This window comes from Tachyglossus aculeatus, chromosome 4 (genome assembly GCF_015852505.1).
Source record: "Tachyglossus aculeatus isolate mTacAcu1 chromosome 4, mTacAcu1.pri, whole genome shotgun sequence".
In the NCBI taxonomy this organism is placed as follows: domain Eukaryota; kingdom Metazoa; phylum Chordata; class Mammalia; order Monotremata; family Tachyglossidae; genus Tachyglossus; species Tachyglossus aculeatus.
The window spans coordinates 80,629,333-80,655,354 of record NC_052069.1 but is presented as its reverse complement, the minus strand read 5'-3'; the positions used below and the strand labels follow the sequence as shown (position 1 = coordinate 80,655,354).

The window sequence follows — 26,022 nt, the reverse complement described above, 5'->3', positions numbered from 1 at the left end:
GTAATTCCGGTGACACCTGGAGATCAGTGGGAGCATAAATCTTTTCCAAAAAATAAAAAAAAATTGCCCCAGGGAATAACCCAGGCACTGTCTTTGAGGCTGTAGCTGAAATAAAAGCTGACCTGGTTTGTGGTGGTTATTATTATTACTATCATCCTATGTTATTATTTTTATAATATTTGTTAAGCACTTGTGTCAAACGTTGTATTGAGCACTAGGGCAGAAACAAGTCAATTAAGTCCCTGTTCCGCATGGGGATAATAGTCTAAATAGGAAGAAGAACAGGAGAACTGAGCCTCAGAGAAGTTAAGTGATTTGCCCAAGGTCACACAGCAAGAAATTGGCAGAGTTGGAATTAGAACCCAGGTTCATTCATTCAGTCTTATTTATTGAACATTACTGTATGCAAAGCACTGTACTAAGTGCTTGGGAAAATGCAGAGTAATAACAAACAGGTACATTCCCTGCCCTCTGATTCCCAAACCCGTGATCTTTCCAATTGGCCATGCTGCTTCTCAATTATTATTATTTATTGTTATTGGAAAATGCAGGAGAACCAATGAAAACATTGTCCCTGGTTATCTGAAGCTTCCAATCTTAAGTGAAGGAGAGGCAGGCCGACAGAGCATTAAGAATCTATTATCCTTCTAGACTGTAAGCTCGTTATGGGCAGGGAATGTGTCTGCCAACTCTTTTACTCTCTTAAGTGCTTAGTACAGTGCTCTGCTCATAGCAAGTACTCTATAAATATCATTGATGATGATCAACAACCACGAAAGTAAGTTGAAATATCAACACTAAAATATACACTCTAAATGGTACGTGGAAGGGATGTTTTTTGGGGAACTGCATTGCTCTAGGCCCCACAGGTCTTGGTTACCATCAGCCTTTAGGGAATAATGAGGCAGCAAGGTCTAATGGATAGAACACAGACCTCGTAGTAAGAGGGACCTGGGTTCTAATTCTGACTCTGCCACTTGTCTGCTGTGTGACCTTGCACAAGACACTTAACTTTTCTGTACCTCAGTTATCTCATCTGTAAAATGGGGATAAGACCGTGAACCCCATGTGGTACAGGGACTGTATCCAATCTGATTATCATGTAACTACCCCAGTGCTCAGTACGGTGCCTGGTAGATAGGAAGCACTTTCAAAAACCATAAAAACAAAACAAAACAAAAAAAGACCAGTGCCGCAGAACTCTGTTCCCATTTTCCCTGGGCCACTTCCTGAAGTTTTCTCCCTTTCCTGATGATTCTTATTTCTAATGACTCTCGTTAGAATTTAAAAAATGGAAAAAAAACCCAAACCACTGATTTTTAAACTGTAGGAACATGATCATTTTTCATTACCACTTTGATAGAATCACTCAAAGGAGGCCATGCAAAAGGCCCTTCCTGGGAGTACTAAGTGGAACTATTTTTATTACTTTAATCAAGGAACTAAGCCGAGACTAAATGACCCTGTCAGAGGTTTATTTTAATCCTGATTTATTAATAACAGCGTGTTAATAGATCTGAAAGTGTTAGTGTTTAAGATCTGCTAGTAAAGGTGTCTGGAGGTTATGTTGTATGGTTCCAAGTGAAATACTGCGGCTTAAAGGGTGAATTTTCTGAAATGATACATCCAAGAAAGACATTTGATTCAATGGTAGTATTTATTGAGTGCCTGCTGTGTGCAGAGTCCTGTATTATGTGCTTGAGAGACTACTAAAGAGGTAAAATAATTATAATAATAATTTTTGTTAAGTGCTTACTATGTGCAAAGCACTGTTCTAAGCATTGGGGAGGATACAAGGTGATCAGGTTGACCCACGGGGGGCTCACAGTCTTCAACCCCATTTTACAGATGAGGTCACTGAGGCACAGAGAAGCTAAGTGACTTGCCCAAAGTCACACAGCTGACAATTGGCAGAGCAGGGATTTGAACCCATGACCTCTGACTCCCAAGCCTGTGCTCTTTCCATTGAGCCATGCTACTTCTTGCTGAATGTAAAAGATACATTCTCTGCTCTCAAAGAGCACACAATTTAATGGGGAAAGCACTATATGTGTATAATGAGAGCAGGAGGAAAAATATAGATGTCACTGGTAATAACAAGAGTAGAAATAATGATAATAGTAATAATAATAGTAGTATTTGTTAAGTGCTTTTGATGTGCCAAGCACTATACTAAGTGCTGGGATAGATACAAGATAATCAGGCCCCATATGGGGCTCACATTCTAAGTAGGAGGAAGACAGGTATTGTATCCCCATTTTGTGAATGAGAATACTGAGGCCCAGAGAAGTGAAGTGAGTAGCCTGAGGTCACTCAGATGGTACGTGGTGGAATCGGGATTACAACCCAGGTCCTCTGACTCTCAGGTCTGAGCTCTTTCCACACATGGGAAATTTGGGAGATAGATTAAATATCTGAATGGATGAAACAACATTTTAATAATAATAATAATGCTATTTTGTAAGCGCTTACTATTTGACAAGCACTGTTCTAAGCACTGGGATAGATACAAGATAATCAGGTTGGATACAGTCCCTGTCCCACATGGATCTCACAGTCTTAATCTCCATTTTCCAGATGAGGAAAATATGAAATAAATATTTCATTTCTCAATCTATCCAGCTATTCAACCTATTTCACTCAGTTGTGGATATCACATAATAATAATAATAATTGCATTTATTAAGCGCTTACTATGTTCAAAGCACTGTTCGAAGCGCTGGAGCACTTATCACATAGAATGAGTTCCATAGTAATATTAGAAATTAACATTTTCCCTCAGTATGTCTTAATTAGCTGAAAACACTCGCTACTTCATTTCTGTTCGTTCAATTTCCTTATTCCCCTTGACATTTACTAGCTGGAAAACAAATTTATTCTATTGTGTTTGAGCCCTGAGGAGACAATAAACCGTGCTCCACTTCTCCCAGGCTTTACCAGGTCTTGATTCTTTCAGGCCTACTTAATGCCCCTCTTCTACCCTCCTAAACTCCACTGATTTTGCTTTGATCTTGGCAATGGCTTGGGGAATAAACTGGGTCATTCATTCATGAACACTCTCTCCAGCCTCTTCAGCCGGAGACACCCCTGCCATTCTGGAGGTGGGCCCAGTCCCCTCCTAGTAACAGCCCTCAATTCCTATTTCCCCGTAGCTGCTGCTGCATCATAACATTCTCCCTTTTTCAATCAGTCCCTCCAGGGACCCCCACAGCATTGCCTCCCGACACCTTTATTCACAGATTTGAAATACGGCTTCAAATTTTGTGCTTTGATGTTCTCTAACTCGAGATAAAAATGAATCCCGGACAAGATCGTTTAGACTCTGCCTCATTTCACAGTGAAGGTAATCATTATTATTTCCTTGGGGAGTACTGTTTGGTTGGCGGGTGGATAGATCAGAAGCTCTGCCTGCTCCTATTTATCTGTGAGCAGAGACTTGTCTTCTGTGTACACTCCAGGTTCAGTCCACCAAGCTGCGGGGGCTTAGAAAAGAGCCGGGCATAAAGGTGAGGCCCCTAGAAAGATCTCTACACTGTTAGCTCCTTCTGGACAGGGAATGTGTCCATCAGCTCTGTTATCACTGTACTCTCCTAAGCGCTTAGTACAGTGCTCTGCACATAGTAGAACAGTGCTTTGCACATAGTAAGCACTTAACAAATGTCATTATTATTATAGTAAGTGCTCAAAAAAATACCATTGATTGATTGATTCTCACTGCCTTCTCTTCCACCCCATCTCCGGCAGAACCGTCCTGTTTTCCCAAACAATCAGTCAGTCACTCGCATTTATTGAGTGCTTAGTGTGTGCAGAACACTGTGCTAAGCACTTGGTAAAGTACAATAGAGTTGGTAGACACAATCCCTGCCTGCTAGGAGCTTACAATCTGTAGTTTCCCACAGAGAGTTCCGATCTCTTGATCTCCCCCAATTTTCCATCAATCAACCACTCAATTAATCAATGGTATTTATTGAGCACTTACTGTGTGCAGAGCACTGTACTTAGTGCCTGGGAGAGTATAGTACAACAGAGTTGGCAGACATGTTCCCTTTCCAACCTAGCTTCCAGTTTAGAGGGGGAGACGGTCGTTAAAATAAATTATGGGCAAGAACGTTAGTGCTTTTGCCCCATTTGATCTCCATACCCAGTCCAATTGCTCTTGATGCACAAATCCACAACTTCAACTCCTCCCCTCCACTGAAGTTAACTCCCTTAACTCCCCTGTCCCTCTGTTGTTGTCATATCACTGACCCGCAGCCTGAATCACCTCCACAGTAATCTTCTGCTCTTCATTCATTCAATTCATTCAATCGTGTTTATTGAGCGCTTACTGTGTGCAGAGCACTGTACTAAGCGCTTGGGAAGTACAAGTTGGCAACATATAGAGACGGTCCCTACCCAACAATGGGCTCACAGTCTGAAAGGGGGAGACGAACACAAAACAAAACATGTAGACAGGTGTTGGAGCTGTGGAGCACCGCTGATCGAAATCCAGACAGCAGGACGAACTCATCCTTCTCAAACTTATCTCACCTACCTACTATAACTCTGCCCTCTCTTCCACCCAGCAAAAATACTTCCCCATCCATATTGTCTCCAGTGCATGTTGTCCATGCCATTTGTTTCAGACTGTTAATTGCTTCTTCATGCCCCATGTCCCCCAGCCTCCCCCATCCCTGGGAATGATCTTATCTCCCTGCCTCCTGTCTCTCCCCTCTCCAGTTCCTATTTCACTCTGCTTCCTGGATCATTTTTCTAAAATAATGATCAGTCCATGCCTTTCCACACCTCAAGAACCTCTCGGAGTTGCCCATTTGTTCTCTGTCTCCCCCTTTTAGATTGTGAGCCCACTATTGGGTAGGGACTGTCTCTATATGTTGCCAACTTGTACTTCCCAAGTGCTTAGTACAGTGCTCTGCACACAGTAAGCGCTCAATAAATACGATTGATGATGATGATGCATAACAAAGAAAATCCTTAAAATTCGGCTTTAAAGCCCCCAATTGCCTTGCCCCCTCCTACCTGATTTCCCACTATAACTCAGCCCCCACACTTCACTCCTTTAGTACCAGTTTGCTCACTGTACCTCAGTCTTGTCTATCTTGCTGACCCCTTGTTCACGTCCCCCCTCTGGCTTGGAACTCCTTCCCCCTTCATAGCTGACAAACCATCACTCTCCCCTCCTTCAAACTCCTGTGAAATCACATCTCCTCCAAGAGGCTTTCCCCAACTGAGCCCTCATTTCCCATACTATCTCTGCGTTGCCTTGCATTTGTATGGAGGCTGACACTGTAAGCCCAATGTGGGACAGGGACTGTGTTGCTTGTATCCACCCGGTGCTTAGAAAAGTGCCTGACACATCGTAAGTACTCAACAAATGCCAAAAGTACTATTATTAGGATCTGAACTCTATGAACACTTGATATGCACTCTTAACTCATCCCCAGAACACATATGTAAATGCCCGTAATGTATTTTAATGCCTGGTCCCCCCACCTAGCCTTTTAGCTCCTGGTGGGCAGGGAACATGTCTACTAGTTCTGTCAGTAATAAGAATAATAACTGTGGTATTTGTTAAGTGCTAATTTTGAGCCAGGCACTGGGGTAGATACAAGCAAATCAAGTTGGAAACAGTTCCTGTCCCATATGGGACTCACAGTCTCAATCCCCATTTTACAGATGAGGTAACTGAGGCACAAAGAAGTGAGGCGACTTGACCAAGGTCACACAGCAAATAAGTGGCAGTGTCAGGATTAGAATCCATGACCTTCTGACTACCAGGCCCATTCTCTTTCCACTGTGCCATTAGTTCAGTCCCCTACAAAGAATAAGCACTCAATAAATAGCACTGATTGAATGATGGCAACCTACTTCATTAAAAAAATTGGAACCATCAGGCATGATCTCCATAAAATCTCCATTGCACTTCTCCTGCCCCACCCTACTTCTATCCTCTCTTCAACTTTTCCATCCTTCCCAGCAATATTGCAAGAGGAGATCTCTTGCCTTCTCTTAATATCTATCCACTCCATCTGTGCCTCTGACGCCATCCCTTCACAGCTTATTAAAGCATTTGCCCCCTGCCTCCTTTCCTCCCTGACTGCCATCTTCAATTGGTCACTCTCCAGTGGTTCTTAATCAGTCAATCAATCAATCAATCAATCGTATTTATTGAACGCTTACTGTGTGCAGAGCACTGTACTAAGTGCTTGGGAAGTACAAGTCGGCAACACATAGAGACAATCCCTACCCAACAGCGGGCTCACAGTCTAGAAGGGGGAGACAGAGAACAAAACCAAACATACTAACAAAATAAAATAGAATATATACGTATAAGTAAGATAAATAAATAAATAAATAGAGTAATAAATATGTACAAACATATATACATATATACAGGTGCTGTGGGGAAGGTTAAGAAACTTTGACCCCACTATTCCCTCCAGCTATCACCCCATTTCCTTCCTGCTGTTACTTTCCAAGCTCCTTTAATGAGTTGCCTACACCTGCTGCCTCTCCTCCCTCTCCTCCACTTCTCTCCTTGGTCCCTTATGATCTGGTTTGGGCCCGCTTCACTCTGTAGAAATTGCCCTCTCAAAGATCACCAGTGCTCTCCTTCTTGCCGAAACCAATGACTTCTACTCCATCTTAATCCTCCTTGACCTCTCAGCTGCCTTGGACACTGCAGACTGCGCCTTTCTCTCGGGAATATTATCTAACCTTGATTTGACACTTGTGTTGTTTAGTTTAGTAAGAGCTTAATAAATGCTATCATTATTATTATGTACATATCCATAATATATATATATATATTTATATATGTGTATTAATAGCTATATCTTCCTCTAAACTGTCCTCTCCTGGTTCTCCTCCGATCTCTATGACCTCTCATTCTCAGCCTCACTATCTCCTCCTCTGCCTCTCACCCTCTAATTGAGGGGTTGCCTCAAAGCTCAGTTCTGGGTCTCTTTTGGTTCTTTATCTAAACCCACTCCCCTGCAGAACCCATTTAAGAAGCAGCGTGGCTCAGTGGAAAGAGTACAGGCTTTAGAGTCAGAGGTCATGGGTTCAAATTCTGGCTCTGCCAATTGTCAGCTGTGTGACTTTGGGCAAGTCACTTGCCTTCTCTGTGCCTCAGTTACCTCATCTGTAAAATGGGGATGAAGACTGTGAGCCCCCTGTGGGACAACCTGATTACCTTGTAACCTCCCCACTGCTTAGAACAGTGCTTTGCCCATAGTAAGTGCTTAATGAATGCCATTATTATTATTATTATTATTATTATTATTATTATCATCATCATTTGCTCCCTCAGCTTTAACTACCACTCTCCCCACCTTCATAGCCTTATTAAAATCACATCTCCTCCAAGAAGCCTTCCCTGACTAAGCCCACACTTCCTCTTCCCCTACTCTCTTCTGTGTCACCCTTGCACTTGGGTTTGAATGTTTTATTGACCCTTTCCTCAGCCTCACAACACTTATGTTGTGTTGTTTAGTTTTGTATGAGTTTAATAAATGCTATTATTATTATTATTATTATGTACATATCCATAATATATATTTATATATATGTGTATTAATAGCTATATCTGCTTCTAACCTGTAAGTTCACTGTGGGCAGGGAATGCATCCACTGGTTGCTATATTGTACTCTTCCAAGCACTTAGTACAGTTCTCTGCACACACTAAGCGCTCAATAAATATGATTGATTAATAATTCCCAAATCTCTCTCTCCAGCCCAGACCTCTCTCCTTTTCTGCAGACTCAATATTTTCTTCTGCATTTAGGACATCTCTTTTTGGATGCCCCACTTTCACATCGAACCCAACCCATCCAAAACCTTCCCACCCAAACCTGTCCTCGCCGGTCTTTTCCATAACTACAGGCAACACTACGATCTTCCCTGTCTCACAAACCCTGTAATCCTGAAATGTTCCTCCACTCATCTCTCTCTTTCAATCCACATATCCAGTCTATCACCAAATCCTCTCCGTTTTAAACTTCACAATAACTCTGGAGTCAGCTCCTTCCTCTCCATCCAAACTACATCGATCCAAGCACTTATCATACCCCACCATGACTACTGCATCAGCCTCCTTGCTGACCTTCGTGCCCCCTGTCTGTCCCCCTCCAATCCACACTTCACTCTGCTGTCCAGATCATTTTTCTGAAAAATTATTTGGTCCATATCTCCCAGCTCCTCAAGAACCTCCAACGATTACTCACCCCGCTCTGCAGCAAACAGAAACTCCTTACCATTGGCTTTAAGGCACTTTAACAGCTCTTTCTCTTCTACCTTACCACACTGCTCTCCTACTACATCCTAACCCACACATTTAGCACAACCTACTCACTTTAACTCGATCTTATCAACCTCACTATCAACTTCTTGCTGGTCTGGAACTCCCTTCCCATTCATACCCCATAGACAACCACTATCCTCATCCTGAATTCTATCTAAAATCACTTCCTACATCACTTAGACTGGGAGTGCCATGTGGGACAGGGACTGTGTGCAACCTAATTAACTTGTATCTACCCCAGCACTTTGTTTGACACCTAGTAAATGATTAACAACAATGCTTGACACATAATAAGCACTTAACAAATACCATAATTATTATTATTACAGCCTGTTTTCAACTTGGACATCAATGTTGGAAGAGCAATAATTTGTGGGGACTAAGGGCAAGCCTCTGTCTCTCTACTCGATGTGGTAGTATAGGGCCTCCCCTGTTCTCTAGACTGTAAGCTCATTGTGAGCAGGGAACATAGCTATCAACTCTGCTATAATGTATTCTCCCAAGCACTTAGTACAGTGCTCTGGGCATGGTAAGCGCTCAATAAATACCATTGATTGATTAACAAACATCACAGTTATTATTACAGTCCTTCCAGAGCGTCCTTGTGACTAAGTCCTCACTTCCCCTTCTACAGTGCCTATCCACTTGGCTGGCTAACCCTTAAGCAATTTGATTTTCATACCACCACCACAGTGCTTATGTTCTTATCCACCTGTAATTTAATAATAATGATGGCATTTGTTAAGCGCTTCACTATGTGCAAGGCACTGTTCTAAGCGCTGGGGAGGATACGAGGTGATTGGGTTGTCCCACGTGGGGCTCACATAATCCCCATTTTACAGATGAGGTAACTGAGGCACAGAGAAGTTAAGTGCCTTGCCCACAGTCACACAGTGGACAAGTGGCGGAGCTGGGATTTGAACCCATGACTTCTAGTTTAATGTCTGTCTCCCCCTTTAAACTGTAAATTTCTTGTGGTCAGGGATCATGTCTATCTACTATACTGTATTGTACTCTCCCAAGTGCTTACTGTAATGCCCTGCCCACAATATTTGTTTATTTATTCATTGAGCACTTGCTGTGTGCAGAGCACTATACTAAGCGCTTGGATGAGTACAATACAACAATAAACAGACACATTCCCTTCCCACAACAAGCTTACAGTATAGAGGCAGGGAGACAGGCATTAATGCAAATAAATAAATTACAGATATATGCATAAGTGCTGTGGGGCTAGGAGGAGGGATATTTATATATCAATCAATTCAGTCAATCAATCGTATTTATTGAGTGCGTATTATGTGCAGAGCACTGTACTACATGCTTGGGAGAGTACAATATAATGAACACATTCCTTGCCCTCAGTGAGTAAGTGATCAATAAAAGCCATTGATGGAGCTGAGATGGGGAGAACTAGGAGGTTGGAGCTCCTTAGGCTTTGTTTTGGAGTCCTTGGGATAAAAAAAAATGAGTGTGGTATCAATCAATCGTACTTATTGAGTGCCTCCTGTGTGCAGAGCACTGTACTAAGCTCTTGGGAGTGCAGAGCTGGCAGACACGTTCCCTGCCCACAGTGGAGCTGGGAGCTGATGAAAGAGCCCTGTTCTCCACAGCATCAATTCTGGTTCGGAAACATACTTGAAAGCACATTTTCCAGACAGGGTTTTCCTGCTTGAGATGATTTTAAACTCATTTTGTGTCTGTCAGTGTCAAATACCATATGGTGGCAGTCAACCTCTCTGGAAGAGAAGGTAGGAGGAGCTTTTGATGTTTTGGGGAGAATCTGGCCCTATCTGACCCTTTCCTTCAAACTCCTGCACATCCTCCATCTCTCCGTCCCACCGCCCCTCCATCCCTACCACAGTAGGAATCCAGAGGGAGAAGCATCTTCACACTCATGAAGGACATGCATTTGTTTATGGGAACAAGACATTAGGATCTGTTCTCTCTTCCGAGTGCTTGATCTTCCTTCGTGGGAGGTGAAGACGGGGAGCGTGATACCACTCACTGCTCCACTTACTATCCTGGACCTGTGTTTCTCTCTGATGATTCATGTTTCTTTCCATCTGGAAGCTCACTCATGGGTAGTCAGGTCTCAGGTGAAAGATCATTTGTGAGGAAGCCACTTTCCTATTTCCTCCAGATGGTGAAGCCTGGAGAAAATAAATGTAATTTAATCTCCAAATAGATGTAATTGTTGCATCAGTTGCTCTATTTTTATTACTTCAGTACCTAGTGAGTATAGAAGATATCCTGTGGGAAACAAGGGAGTGGTGGCAGTGGGAGAGGAGGAGAGGGAGTGCTGTTTCTACTTTAGAGTGTTAGGGAAAAACGGTCTCCTCCCTCCTCTAGGAAGTTCCCTTGAGTCCCCTCATGGCCTGGTAATAATAATAATGATAATAGCATTTATTAAGTGCTTACTATGTGCAAAGCACTGTTCTAAGTGCTGGGGAGGTTACAAGGTGATCAGGTTGTCCCAAGGGGACACACAGTCTTAATCCCCATTTTACAGATGAGGTAACTGAGGCCCAGAGAAGTTAAGTGACTTGCCCAAAGTCCCACAGCTGACAAGTGGTGGAGCTGGGATTTGAACCCAGGACCTCTGACTCCAAAGCCCGGGCTTTTTCCATTGAGCCATGTTCACCATCTTCAGCTTTCCCATCATCTGGATCCTCCCTCCCATCTTAATTCTTCTGCTTTTAAAAAAATGGTATTTCTTAAGCACCACTATGTGTCAGGCACTGTACTAAGTGCTGGGTTAGATACCGGCTAATCAGGTTGGACACAGTCCTTGACCCACATAATAATAATTATGGTATTTAATTGCTTACTATGTGGCAGGCACTGTATAAAGCATTGGGGTGGATACAAGCAAATTGGGTTAGACATAATCCCTGTCCCACATGGGGCTCCCAGTCTCAATCCTCTTTTTACAGATGAGGTAACTGAGGCACAGAGGAAGTGAAATGACTTGCCCAAGGTAACACAGGAGACAAGTGGAGGAGCGGGGATCAGAACCCATGACCTTCAGACTCCTAGGCCCGAGCTCCATCCAATTCGCCATGCTGCTCAGTCTTAATTCCCATTTTACAGAATGAGGTAACTGAGGGTCAAAGAAGTGATTTGACTTGCTCAAGGTCTAACGGCTGACAAATGGTAGAGTCAGGATTAGAACCTGGGTCCTTCCGAGTCTCAGGCCCATGCTCTATCTACTAGGCCATGCTATTTCTCATCTAGATCTCATTGGATAAAGATCCCTATCCTATTTAGGGTCAGGCAGGGAAATGTCCAGGGTCCCTGACTGGGGGGAACACCCTGCTTCATTTGCCCGGTGATCCCTAATTCCACCAATTGAGGGAAAATCTCATGCAAAACCACTGGAAGTTCTTACTCTCGTCAGGGTGTTTTAGGGCAAGTAGATCTGTGCCCTAAGCCCTGTGTGCCCTGCTCCCCAAATGCATCTTCAGGACTTCTGTACCACACTTGTGTTCTCACAACCTCCCACCACACTTAGGTACATATCTTACATGCCAACTCCCATTTCCTTCTTCCTCCTCTCTGCAAATTATTTAGTGTCTGTCTTTCCCTCTAAAATGTAAGCTTCTTGAGAGCAGGTATCATGTCTACTAACTCTGTTGTACTCTCTCAAGCACTTAACACAGTGCTCTGCACACAGTAAGCGCTCTATAAAAACTACAGACAGTGAATTGAGAAGCAGCATGGCTCAATGGAAAGAGCATGGGCTTTGGAGTCAGAGGTCATGGGTTCAAATCCCGGCTCCACCAATTGTCAGCTGTGTGACTTTGGGCAAGTCCCTTCACGTCTCTGTGCCTCAGTTACCTCATCTGTAAAATGGGGATTAAGACTGTGAGCATCCCATGGGATGTAGCCTCCCCAGTGCTGAGAACAGTGCTTTGCACATAGTAAGAGCTTAATAAATGCCATTATAAAAAAAATAAAAACTAGGAATAGTATTTTCCTCCCCTTCCCCTCTCCACTCCGGACTTCCCAGGGTGTGAGCAACTTCCTAAGACTACATTTCCCTCCTTGGGAGGCACACTAACTTAATTAATCAATTGATCAATGGTGTTTATTGAGCGCTTACTGGAGGCAGAGGACTGTACTAAGCACTGGGGTGGGTACAACAGACTTGGTAGACACATTCCCTGCCCACAGGGAGCATAATAAAAATAATGATGATAATAATAATGCTATTCGTTAAGCACTTACTATGAGTCAAGCACTGTTCTATGCGCTGGGGTAGATACAAGCTAATCAGGTTGGACACAGTCCCTGTCCCCCGTGGGGCTCACTTTAATCCCCATTTTACAGATGAGGGAACTGAGGCCCAGAGAAGTGAAGTGACTTGCCCAAGATCAAACAGCAGACATGCGACGGAGTCAGAATTAGAACGCAGGTCCCTCTGCCACCCAGGCCCATGCTCTATCCACTAGGCCATGCTACTTAGATGCTCACTGTCTTCCTGGGTTAGTGGAGTCCAGCTTGACCGTGGTTTGGATGAGAATTATGTTCAATAATAATAGTAATGTTGGTATTTGTTAAGTGCTTACTATGTGCCGCTGTTCTAAGAGCTGGGGTAGATACAAGGTAATCAGATTATCCCACATGGGGCTCACAGTCTTCATCCCCATTTTACAGACAAGGGAACTGAGGCCCAGAGAAGTTAAGTGACTTGCCCAAGGTCACACAGCTGACAAGTGGCAGAGCCGAGATTAGAACTCACAACCTCTGGCTCCTCAGCTCGGGCTCTTTCCACTGAGCCACACTGTTCAAGAGAAAAGGCAGTTGATAAGCAATCAAAGGTATTTATTAAGTGCTTACTGTGTGCAGATCACTGTACTAAATGCCTGTGAGAGTACAATACAGCAGAGTTGGTAGCAACATTACCTGCCCATAAAAATTTAACAGTCTGGAGGGGGAGACAGACATTAATATAAATAAATGATGGCTATATAATAATAATTATGGTATTTAAGTGTCTACTGTGGGCAAGGGACTAGTGCCATGGGGACTAGTGCCATGGGAAGCAGCACGGCTCACTGGAAAGAGCCCGGGCTTTGGAATCAGAGGTCATGGGTTCAAATCCCGGCGCCGCCACTTGTCGGCTGTGTGACTTTGGGCAAGTCACTTAACTTCTCCGGGCCTCAGTTACCTCATCTGTAAAATGGGGATTAAGACTGTTAGCCCCGTGTGGGACAACCTGATCACCTTGTAAACTCCCCAGCGCTTAGAACAGTGCTTTGCACATAGTAAACGCTTAATAAATGTCATTAAAAAAATAGAAATAACGAAATTAAACGGAAGCCCCCATGACTATCTTCTGTATCATAACTGGGCAGGTGAGAGGGAAGGATTAAGAAGTCTGATCCTGAAGAGAATGAAGTGAGGCCAAAACCCCTTTCCCCTTCCACTTGTCCTCTCCATGGAGGCTGGTTCTGACCTAGTGAGACAAGCCCCAGAATGTTCCCTCAATCAGTTAATCAGTGGGATTTATTGAGCACTTACTGCATTGCAGAGAATTTACTAAACTCTTGGAAGAGAAATTCTCAGGAATCTGGTCTCAGCCCTGGTTGGGATTCTGGGCTATGTTAAAGCGGGGCTAGGGTGATACCAATGCCAATGCCACACAATTCCAAGTGGCCAAACCAGGCCCCAACTTCTTCCTTCAGTAAACTATAACCTCCTCATTTTACAGTTGAGGAAACTGAGGCCCAGAGAAGTTGAGTTACTTGCCCCAGATCACACAGCAGGCAAGTGAGGGAACTGAATTTAGAACCCAGGTCCTCTGACTCTCAGACCTGTGCTCTTTCCACTAGACCACAATGCTTCCTCCTCTACTCACAGAACGGGTTCTTAGCACGCCATCAAATTGCCGAGAAGGTAGGGTGATTTTGAGTCTGAATTTGGAAGTCACTGTCTATTTTTTACAGTTTTTGACAACCTACAGGGAATTTTAATGTTTTATCATGTGCTCAAATGTCGCAGCTTCAAATATGGCGTTGGCGCAGCGTGTTGGTTAAAATAGAAACATACAGGGCCTGGACTAGATTTTCAACTCTTGAGTTCAGCAAAACACTTAATTGAAACATTTGTTTTTTGGAGGCAGAAAAACACAGGCTCATTAAGCCTGATAGTGCAGTGCTCTGTCCATTTTCGATTCAGAAAATTAGCACTTGATTTTCTCGGTAATGGTTCTGAAAAGTGGCCAGTTCTATTAATCTTCAGAACTAGACTGTTCCCCTTTTAGCTGAATAGCAAAAGGCAACAGGCACCCATGTTCGTGCTCTCCTAGTCTATTTTTGCTTGAAAAAGAATGCCTACTGTGAGAGCTCAGCTCAGTGGAATAATAGGTCCTAATAGGAAAAAGACCCTTACTCCCGAATTGAGTCCTACTGAGATTCTCAGAATAATTATCTATTTCCAGCCCATGGAGTTTATCTCTGGTTTGCTGCTTAGTCATGGATTGGTGAAGGTTTAAGTATCTCAGTCTCACTTGTAAAGGTCACTTGACTCACCATGTTCCATAGTGAGAGAAGCAGCATGGCCTAGTGAATAGAGCACAGGCCCAAGTGTCAGAAGGACCTGGGTTCTAGTCCTGGCTCTGCCACTTATCTGCTGTGTTAGGGAGACAAGTTACTTCATTTCTCTGGGTCTCAGTTACCTCACCTGTAAAATGGGGATTAAGGCTGTAAGTCCCATGTGGGACATGGACTGTGTCCAACTTGACTACCTTGTTATCTGCCCTAGCGCATTGAATAATGCCTGGCACATAGTAAGTGCTAAACAAATACCATTTTAAAAAAGGGACTATTGAGGGTAACGCAAGCTCTGGTGGGAGACTAAGCACCCCATTTTGGGGGTGGGGACCAGGGAGTGATGCCATTGGGTTTTCCGTCACCATTTTTCATTCAAGAAAGTTGCATAAGTAGCCTGACCCATTTTTTAAATTTGAACCCAGGTCCTCTGACTCTCAGGCCTGTGCTCTTTTCAATAGACTACAGGTTCCTCCTCTACCCACAGAACAGGTCTTAGCATGACATCATTGAATTTGGAAAAAAAAATCAAAAGAGGAGTCAAGATGACAGCTTCATCTCTTGCCCTTGGCCAGTTGGGGCTGAGTTCCTCATGCCATGAATGGGGGCTGAGGTCTCTGTGGCACGGGAGGCAAATGGGTGTGGGCTAGAGTCTTTGAGGGGCAAATAGGAGCTGGAATTCTCTGCTCTCTAAAAGTTTACAATCTAGTAGGGACAACTGACAGTAGAATCAACTTTAATCAATCAGTGATATTTATTGAACACTTACTGTATGCAGAGCACTGTACTAAGCATTTGGGAGAGTGCAATACAACAGAGTTAGTAGACACATTCCCCATCCACTATGAGTTTACAGTCTAAAGGGGGAAACAGACATTAATAGAAATAAATAATTGGTGATGTATAATTTTCTCCTCTCAGGGTAGCACCTGGAGAGTTTCCAGTTCTCTACCAATCTCGACTATGGGAGGGAGAGTCAAGCAGAGGCATTTCCATTCCTAGCTTGGGCTGTGGCTAGTGAGTGGAAGGCAATCTGCTACAAGTCAGAACTCACCTGTGCTGGACAGTAGCAGCAAGGGAGCGAGTCGAGGGTGGAAATTAAAGTTTACTGCGCGGAAGGAGGCAATGGTAAACTACTTCCATATTTTTACCAAGAAAACCTTATGGATATACTACCAGAACAATTGCAGATGGAGGTGGAACGTTCTGCGAGAGGTGTGTCCACGGCATCGCTATGGGTCGGAGATGACTCGACGGCATAAGACAAGACAATATATAATCTATAGATATGTGCAGAAGTGCTGTGGGATTGAGGGTGGGACGAATACCAAATGCCCAAAGGGCACAGATCCAAGTGCACAGATGATGCAGAATTAAGAGTGGGCCAGGTGAAAAGGGCTTAATTGGAGAAGCCCTGTGGAGGAAATGTTATCTTAGTAAGGCTTTGAAGGTGGAGAGAGTGGTGGGGTGTATATGGATGGGGAGGGAGTTCCAGTCCAGAGGAAGAACATGGGAAAGGGGTTAGTCCTGAGATAGTCGAGATTTTGGGCACAGTGAGCAGGCCAGTGTTAGAGGAGCAAAGTTTGACAGTGGGGCAAACGTGCCTCTAGACTGTAAGCTCAAGCGCTTAGAACAGTGCTTGGCACACAGTAAGTGCTTAACAAATTCCATCATTATTATGGGCAGGGAACGTGTCCACTTATTCTCTTGTATGTATTCTCCCTAGTGCTTTGAACAGTGCTCTGCATGTAGTAAGCACTCAATAAATACCACCAATTGATTGGGACTGTCATAGGAGGTAAGATATGAGGAGGCAAGCTGACTGAGTGCTAGGTAAGGTGATGGTAAGGAGCTTCTGTTTTACGTGGAGATGGATGAGCAACCACTGGTGGTGCTTGAAGAGTGGGGAGACATGGACTGAACTTTTAGAAGAATGATTCATGCAGCAGAGTGAAGTATGGACTGGAGTGGGGAGAGACAGGAGGCAGGGAGGTCACCAAGGAAGCTGATGCAGTAGTCAAGGTGGGATAGGAAAAGTGCCTGGATTAGTGCAGTAGCAGTTTGTGGAGAGGAAAGGGCATATTGAAGTGTAGATATCAATCAATGGTATTTATGGAGTGCTTACTGTATGCAGAGCATTGTACTAAGAGTTTGGAAGGCTACTGTACAACAGAGTTGGTAGATGAGTTCCCTGTCCACAAGTAGTTTACAGTCTAGAGAAGGATATGTGCCAAAGTGTTATAGGGGTTGTGGTAATAAATGATTAGAGAAGCAGCGTGGCTCAGTGGAAAGAGCCCGGGCTTTGGAGTCAGAGGTCATGGGTTCAAATTCCGGCTCTGCCAATTGTCAGCTGGGTGACTTTGGGCACGTCACTTAACTTCTCTGGGCCTCAGTTCCCTCATCTACAAACTGGGGATTAAGACAGTGAGCCCCCTGTGGGCCAACCTGATCACCTTGTAACCTCCCCAGTGCTTAGAACAGTGCTTTGCACATAGTAAGTGCTTAACAAATGCCATTATTATTATTATTATTAGGCCATGTGAAAAAACTGAAGTGGCATTGGGAGACATAAATTGGGGGGATTATGGATTATTCAGGAAGGGCTTCTGGAGGCGATGTGATTTCAGAAGGGTTTTGAAGTTGGGGAGAGCCATGGTCTGCCTGCATCAGCAGCAGTGTGGCCTAGTGGATGAAGCACAGGCCTGGGAATCAGAAGGACCTGGGTTTTAATCCCAGCTCTGTCGCTTGTCTACCACGTGACCATGGACAAGTCACTTAACTTCCCTGTGCCTCGGTTATCTCATCTGTAGAATAGTGATCGAATCCTCCTCCCTCCTACTGAGAGTGTGAGCCCCGTGTTGGACTTGATGATCTTATATCTACCTCTGCGTTTAGTATGGCGCTTGGCACATAGTAAACACTTAACCAATACCTTATTACTACAGTACAATAGAGCTCACCTTCTCCAGGAGGCCTTCCCAGACTGAGCCCCCTCCTTCCTCCCCCCCCTCCTCCCCCTCCCCCGCCTTACCTCCTTCCCCTCCCCACAGCACCTGTATATATGTTTGTATGTATTTATTACTCTATTTATTTTATTTGTACATATTTATTCTATTTATTTTATTTTGTTAGTATGTTTTGTTTTGTTGTCTGTCTCCCCCTTCTAGACTGTGAGCCCACTGTTGGGTAGGGACCATCTCTATATGTTGCCAACTTGTACTTCCCAAGCGCTTAGTACAGTGCTCTGCACACAGTAAGCACTCAATAAATACGATTGAATGAATAAATGAATGATCCCTGCCCTCCGCGAGGTTACAGTCTAGAGTTCCCCTTACCACTCCTTCTCTCCTCTGTTAGAAGAGAAGCAGGCACACACCTTTTAAAAAAAAGTTTAAAATTTTTGTAATAATAAGTGCTTGCTATGTATCAAGCACTATTCTAAGCACTGGGTTAGATACAAGCTAATCAGGTTGGACACAGTCCATATCCCATATGGGGCTCACAATCTAAGTAAGAGTAAGAACAGGCATTGATTCCCCATTTTGCAGTTTAGGAAACTGAGGCATGGAAAAGCTAAGTGACTTGCCCAAGGTCACCCAGCAGGCAAGTGGAGGATCTGGGATTAGAACCCAGGTCCTCTAACTCCCAGGCCTGGGCTTTTTCCACTTGGCCAAGCTACTTTCTGTGCCGAGTTACTCCCACTATATCCCTCGCTCTCATACTTGACCTCTCACACTTTGTTCCTCTCAAGCCAACTCTTTGAGCCTTGTTCTGCTCTCTCCCACCGCACATCTCTTACTCCCTCCTTCCCTCCTGTCTGGAACTCCTTCTTCCTTCACATCCATCAGAGCACTGCTCTTCTCATCTTCAAAGCCCTTCTTAAAAATACGCCTTTTCCATCTCCCCACTCTATGTCCGATTTCCACTTCAACATTCCCACGTGACTTAATCACTTGATTACTCACTCTGCCCACTCATAGTTATAACTCATGGTTATATCTTTATACTCTAACCTTCTCCTCCCTGAAATTCGTTTTAGTGTCTATCTTTCCCGGCTACATTATAAGCTTCTTGAGGGCAGGGATCACCTCTACTAATTCTATTGTACTCTCCCGAGTACTTAAGCACAATCCTCTGCATATGCTAGTTGCTATCAATATATTATTGCTTGCTTGATTGATTGACTGAAGACATGGTACAATGCCCTTCTTGCTGAGCATAAGAAAGGGATTCATTTTTCCCTTTCAATTTATTCTGTGGCAGGGATCTCTATAAGGCCAGCTTGTCTCTCATACTAGAAGAGAACATGGCTCAATATTAGCACATGCAATTCGTTTTCCTTCCTTACTGGTTCTCAGGGTAGCAATGAACTCAGACTTGTGCCTGACTGATCTACATGATCCCCCATATATGCCAGATCACTATTCTCTCCACCTTCAAAGTATTATTAAGGTCACATCTCTTCCAAGAGGCTTTCCCCACTTAAGCCCTCTTTTCCCCTGCTTGCTCTCCCTTCTGCATCATCTGTGCACTTGGATCTGTGACCTTTGGACAGTTGTATTCGCCCAACCCCATGGCACTTAGGTACATATCCTTAAATGATGTATTATAAATTACTAGTTTATTCATATTAGTGTCTGTATCCCCCTCTAGACTGTAAGCTCATTATGGGCAGGGAACATGTGTGCTCATTCTGTTGTATTTTCCCAAGCCCTTAGTACAGTGCTCTGCATGCAGGAAGAGCTCCATAAATGCCAATGATTGACTGACTGATTGTGCAGTGCACTGTACTAAATGCTTGGAAGTGTACAATGTAACAGAGTTGGTAGACACATCCCTGCCCACAGTGAGCTTATAATCTAGAGAATGAGCAATTCCATGTTTGACAATAACCCTACCTTAGCGGAGAGTTGATCAGATACCCAGGAGGCTGTCAATAAAGAGTAATGAAAGCTTCAGGCTCTATCACAAACTCAGTGCATAGATTCTGGTCCTGGATGGGTGGGCTTAACTTTGATCCCCTAGCCTGCATTTCTACTAAGTCTGGGCCTGCAGGCTTTGTAACTACTTCTGCAGGCCACATCCATGACTTTATTGAATATCTTTGGCCTTCCTCCGGGTAACTCAAGGGTCAATTAAACCGCTCACTTGGAAACACAATTCTGGTTCTTCCATAAGAGTTCAGAGTAGGAGACAGCCAAAATCCCTTCTTTCTTTCAGCATGTCAACTCTAGTACATTGCTACATGATACATTGCACATGGTAAACTCTCAATGAATATTACTGATCGGTTGATTCTCATATGGTATGCCGTTTCCCTGTTATGTGCAGGCACTGAAAAATTATCCATTTAAAATCTCACTGTTGAGTACTTCACTCCATGTGCTTTGTAGTACCAGTAGCTGACACACAAGGGTTTGTAATGGATGAGGCACTTAAAGAGAATTCAGATGACCGGCACTAATAATGGAAAAGATCTGCTCAGAGCAGCCTAAAACAGAAAGTTTAGCATAACAGAGAAGAGGGTCCACTGAGCGGGGAAAGGATCACAGAGCTGCATTTTTAAGACTGATGCAAACTCTCATTCGGTGGCGTTCCAGTGAGTCACAGTTCTGTGGGTGGCAGCGATTTTATATAATAACAGTATCATCCGCTGTCTCTCTCCTGCAGTGTCACCCTGCACAAAACACAGATGCTACACAGCACCCACTGAGTCAGTTACTGTGTAGGAAACAGAAATGAATGAAGCCTCAAAACATTTCACCTCTCCAATCCAGTGCAGTGAATGGAGAAGAAGGGTGAGAAGAAGGTTTAGTCTCTGGCAACTGTTCCCTCTCCTTCCCACAGTAATGGATAGCAGAGCTGAAGAGAAGAACACTATTTTATTATTCCTACTTATGAACATGCCGAGTTAAGGGAGGGATTGTCCAAGGCAGTGTACGTATACCATTCTAGTTAACCAAAAATTCATCCCACTTCGTTCATGAGATTCCAATTTATGAAAGCAGAGTGGAAATCTTATGGAGAGGAACTAGGGGGAGAGGGTGATGTTAGACAGGGAGGTCCCTTTTCAGACTGAACAATCAATGGAGGAATCTAGTCACAAAAGGAAACTCATGTCTGGGTTTTGCGGGAAGGGGATGGTTAATGGTATTTGTTAAGTGATTAATAAGTGCCAAGCACCGTACTAAGCACTAGGGTAGATACAAGCTAATCAGTTTGGACACAGTCCATGTCCCACACAGGACTCACTGTCTTAATCCCCGTTTTACAGATGAGGTGACTGGGGCACAGTGAAGTGACTTGCCCAAGGTCACACAGCAGAAAAGTGGCCGAGCCGGGATTAGAACCCAAGTCCTCTGACTCCCAGGCCTGTGCTCTATGCACTAGACTACACTTCTCTGTTTCTAGCTAATGGATTTCTTTGGAGTTTGCCACTTGAAAATGGCAACCAAAGCAATTTTCCTCCTCTCAAATGTAAGCTCCTTGTGGGCAGGAATCGTGTCTACCAACTCTGATATATTATACACTCCCAAGCACTTATAATAAGGCACTGTCATAATAAAAATAACTGTTCTAAGCACTGGGGAGGTTACAAGGAGATCAGGTTGTCCCACAGGGGGCTCACAGTCTTAATCCCCATTTTACAGATGAGGGAACTGAGGCACAGGGAAGTTAAGTGACTTGCCCAAAGTCACACAGCTGACAACTGGCAGAGCCGGGATTCCAACCCATGACCCCTGACTCCAAAGCCCGGGCTCTTTTCACTGAGCCACGCTGCTTCTCTACTTAGTGTACTCACTAAGCACTCAATAAATGTGATTAATCGTTAATGGCACTGTTTTTGGATAGCACTATGAACTAGTCAACATTAGTCTTGACACATCAGATCCAGCTGAGTTTTAAATCTTCTCACTGTACCTCCGTCTCATCAATTTCGCCACCAAAGCCTTGCCCACATCCTCCCTCTGGCCTGGAATGCCTTCCTCAAATCCAGAAAATTACGCTTCTCCCCCTCCCCTCCACGACCCCCACCACCTTCAAAGCCTTATTGAAGGCACATTTCCTCCAAAAGGCTTTCCCTAAGCCCCCCTTTCCTCTTCTCCCACTCCCTTCCGCATCACCTTGATTTGCTCCCTTTGTTCATCTTCCCTCTTAGCCCCACAGCACTTAAGTACGTACATATCTGTCATTTATTTATTTATGTTCATGTCTGTCTCCCCCTCTACACTGTAAACTCATTGTGGGCAGGGAATATGTCTGTTTATTGCAATATTGTACTCTCCCAAGCACTTAGTATAGTGCTCTGCAATAAATACAACTGAATGAATGAATGGACGAATGAACAAACCCACCTGCTAAGGAGTGGCTTGTTGAAGCCTCGTGGGTCTCACCTTTCATTCATTCATTCATTCATTCATATTTATTGAGCACTTACTGTATGCAGAGCACTGTACTAAGTGCTTGGGAAGAACAAGTTGGCAACATATAGAGACGGTCCCCACCCAACAACGGGCTCACAGTCTAGAAGGCGGAGACAGACAACAAAACAAAATATATTAACAAAATAAAATAAATAGAATAGTAAATATGTAAAAGTAAAATAAATAGAGTAATAAATCTGTACAAACATATACACAGGTGCTGTGGGGAGGGGAAAGAGGTGGTGGGGATGGGGAGGGGGCTCAGTCTGGGAAGGCCTCCTGGAGGAGGTGAGATCTCAGTAGGGATTTGAAGGGAGGAAGAGAGCTTGCTTGGCAGATGTGCGGGGGGACCTTGCTGTCCTTGCTTTCCTAGTCCCAATGCAGGCTGAAGACCAGTGGAAAGTTAGTAAACTACTGGAAGTCTGGCTGGAGGGGTGTGGTGAAAGTGTAAGGTGTGGGAAGTAGTGTGGTCTAAATCAAAAGAGCCCAGTCCTCGGAGTCACAGGACCCGGGTTCTAATCCTGACTGCGATTTGCTTGCTGTATGACCTTCGTCAAGTCACTTCACTTCTCTGCACCTGTTTCCTCATTAGCAAAAATGGAGATTCTATACCTTTGCTCCCTCCTACTTAGACTATGAGCCCCATAGAAGACCTGGTGATCTTATACCTACCCTATCGCTTAGTACAGTGCGTGGCATATGGTAAGCACTTAACAAACACCATAATCATTATTATTATTATCATTATTATACCTGTGGTTCCCTTTCATTACATACGATTGATGATGATGATGATAAGTCAATTCATCATTCATTCATTCAGTCATATTTATTGAGCGCTTACTGTGTGCTTACTGTGTGCAGAGCAATGTACTAAGCACTTGGGAAGTACAAGTCGGCAACATATAGAGACAGTCCCTACCCAATAATGGGCTCACAGTCTAGAAGGGGGAGACAGACAACAAAATCAATCAAGCATTGGTATTTACTGAGCACTCATGGTGTCCAAAGCACTGTACTAAGCGCTCACAATCTGGATAACACGATGCTTTATGTGGGGAGATACTCCTTTGAACAAGCTCCTTAAGGGCTATTAATTTTTACTGAACTCCCAAGTGCTTACTGCAGTGCTCTGTACAAAGGAAGCATCCATATACAGTATTGATTGGTTGATTGGAAGTGGTGGGGGTATGGAACAGCTCAGGAAACGGGAGCAAGAATGTAGCATTATGCTTACGAATCAATGGCTACGTGGAGTTTACCTTGCTTGTTTCCTATTAGAACCCATCCCACACTCTTCACTCCTTCAACACCTACCAGCTCACTATACCTCAGTTTGTCTATCTCGCCGCTGATCCCTTGCCCATGTCTTCCCTGGAGAAGCAGCGTGGTTCAGTGGAAAGAGCCTGGGCTTTGGAGTCAGAGGTCATGGGTTCAAATGCCGGCTCTGCCACTTGTCAGCTGTGTGACTTTGGACAAGTCACTTCAGTTCTCTGGGCCTCAGTTCCCTCATCTGTAAAATGGGGATTAAGACTGTGAGCCCCCTGCGGAACAACGTGATCACCTTGTAACCTCCCCAGCACTTAGAACAGCGCTTTTCACATAGTAAGCACTTAATTAATGCCATTATTATTATTACTATTATTAACTCCCTCCTTCTTCACATCTTACAGACCCTCACTCTCCCCACCTTCAAAACCTTATTAAAATCACATCTCCAAGAGACCTTCCCTGGCTAAGCCTTAATTTCCCCTATTCCCTCTCCCTTTTGCATCACCTTTGCACTTGCACTATACTCTTTAAGCACTTGCTAATCACCCACCCTCAGCTCCACAGCACTTATATACAGCTCTGTAATTTTTTTTTAACGTCTATCTTTCTTTCTAGACTATAAACTCCTGATGGACAGGGAGTTTGTCTTTCCCTCTGTTGGAATGTACTCCCCCAAGCACTTAGTACAGACCTCTCTACACAAAGTAAGTGCTCAGTAAATAATGACTGATGATTGATTGTCATCATATCCACAGTCTATTTGTTCAAATGTTTATTTGTTATTATACTGTTTATCTGCATGCTTACTCTTACCACTTGTATCTATTCTCGTAATCTTTTACAATATATTTGGCAAATTGTGTCCACTTGTCTCTCCCTGTAGGTAGTAACCTTCTTGAGGGCAGGGACCTCACCTTCTATTTACCACTAGTAGTAATCATATTTATTTATTTATTTTTAATGGTATTTGTTAAGCATTTACTATGTTCCAGGCACTTTATTAAGCACTGGGTTAGATATAGGTTAATCATTCATTCATTCATTCAATTGTATTTATTGAGCGCTTACTGTGTGTAGAGCACTGTACTAAGCGCTTGGGACGTACAAGTCGGCAACATATAGAGACGGTTCCTACCCAACAACGGGCTCACAGTCTAGAAGGGGGAGACAGACAACAAAGCAAAACACGTAGACAGGTGTCAAAATCGTCAGAACAAATAGAATTAGGCTATATGCACATCATTAACAAAATAAATAGAATAGTAAATATGTACAAGTAAAATAGATAAATCTGCACAAATATATACGAGTGCTGTGGGGAGGGGAAGGAGGTAGGGCGGGGGGATGGGGAGGAGGAGAGGAAAAAGGTGGCTCAGTCTGGGGTTGGACAGGCGAATCAGGTTGGACACAGTCCACACTCCACTAGATAAGGTAACTGAGGCACAGAGAAGTGAAGTCACTTGCCCAAGGTCACATGGCAGACAAGTGGCAGAGCTGGGATTGGAACCCAGGCCCTCTGACTCCTACGCTCTTTCCACTAGGTCAAGCTGCTTCTCCACTGTGCTTTAAGCACTTACTATGTTCTAAACATTGGAACAAATGCAAGATATATCAAGAATAATGCCAAAGCATCCAGTACAGTGCATTGCACATAGAGGACACTCAATTAGTGCTGCTGCTGATGAGCCTGAGGCATACTGTAGATTCCGAAGCTTTTGTATCATGAGATACCAATTTGTATAACCCCTAACTAGGACCAAAATTAATCATTCTTTATTTAGAGGTCTGAGAGGGTACCCAATAATCTTGGCCAAACCAGGTTCCCAAACCAGATGATGCCCCAAGTTGGGACTTAATCAGTACTACAAATTGGAAAGAAAAGCAACAGAAAATATCACAATTGAAGCTTCTAAGATAGCATTTAAAACCAGTTAGGTCCAAAGCTGAAACCAGACACTGTGTGGCTCACCACATGGGCACCGGAAGGCTTTGCTTTAGAAAATGGCAAGACAAAAGCAACATAGTCTAGTGGCTAGAACATGGGCCTGGGAATCTGAAGGACCTGGGCTCTAATCTCAGCTCTGCCAATTATCTGCTGGGTGACCTTGGGCAAGTCACTTAACTTTTCTGTGCCTCCATTAACTCATCTGTAAAATGAGGAATAAGACTAGTCCCTGTCCCACATGGGGCTCAAAATGAGGAATAAGACTATGAGCCCCATGTGGGACAGGGACTATGTTCAACCTGATAAGCTTTCATCTACCCCAGTGCTTAGTATACAGTGCTTGGCACATAGTAAGTGCTTAACAAGTACTGTTAAAAAAAAAACCCAAACCCAAAAGGCTCTAGCCTAAATCACCCAAATGTACTTGCTCTGGCTTCCTTTTGCCGCAGGTATAGCTTTAGAGAGGAATTATTTTCCATATGGGCACCTGGAGGCTTTGCTTTAGAAGATGGTGAGAAAAAAGG

The 26,022-nt window shown here is 43.8% G+C and overlaps 1 non-coding gene across 1 annotated transcript; it reads left to right on the top strand.

The window, feature by feature from the left end:
* The first annotated feature begins 15,768 nt into the window (after positions 1-15,768).
* Positions 15,769-15,901, top strand: LOC119927432. The gene has a single exon (XR_005450435.1). It is a non-coding gene; the product is annotated as a small nucleolar RNA SNORA7 (small nucleolar RNA).
* The last annotated feature ends 10,121 nt before the right edge of the window (positions 15,902-26,022 follow it).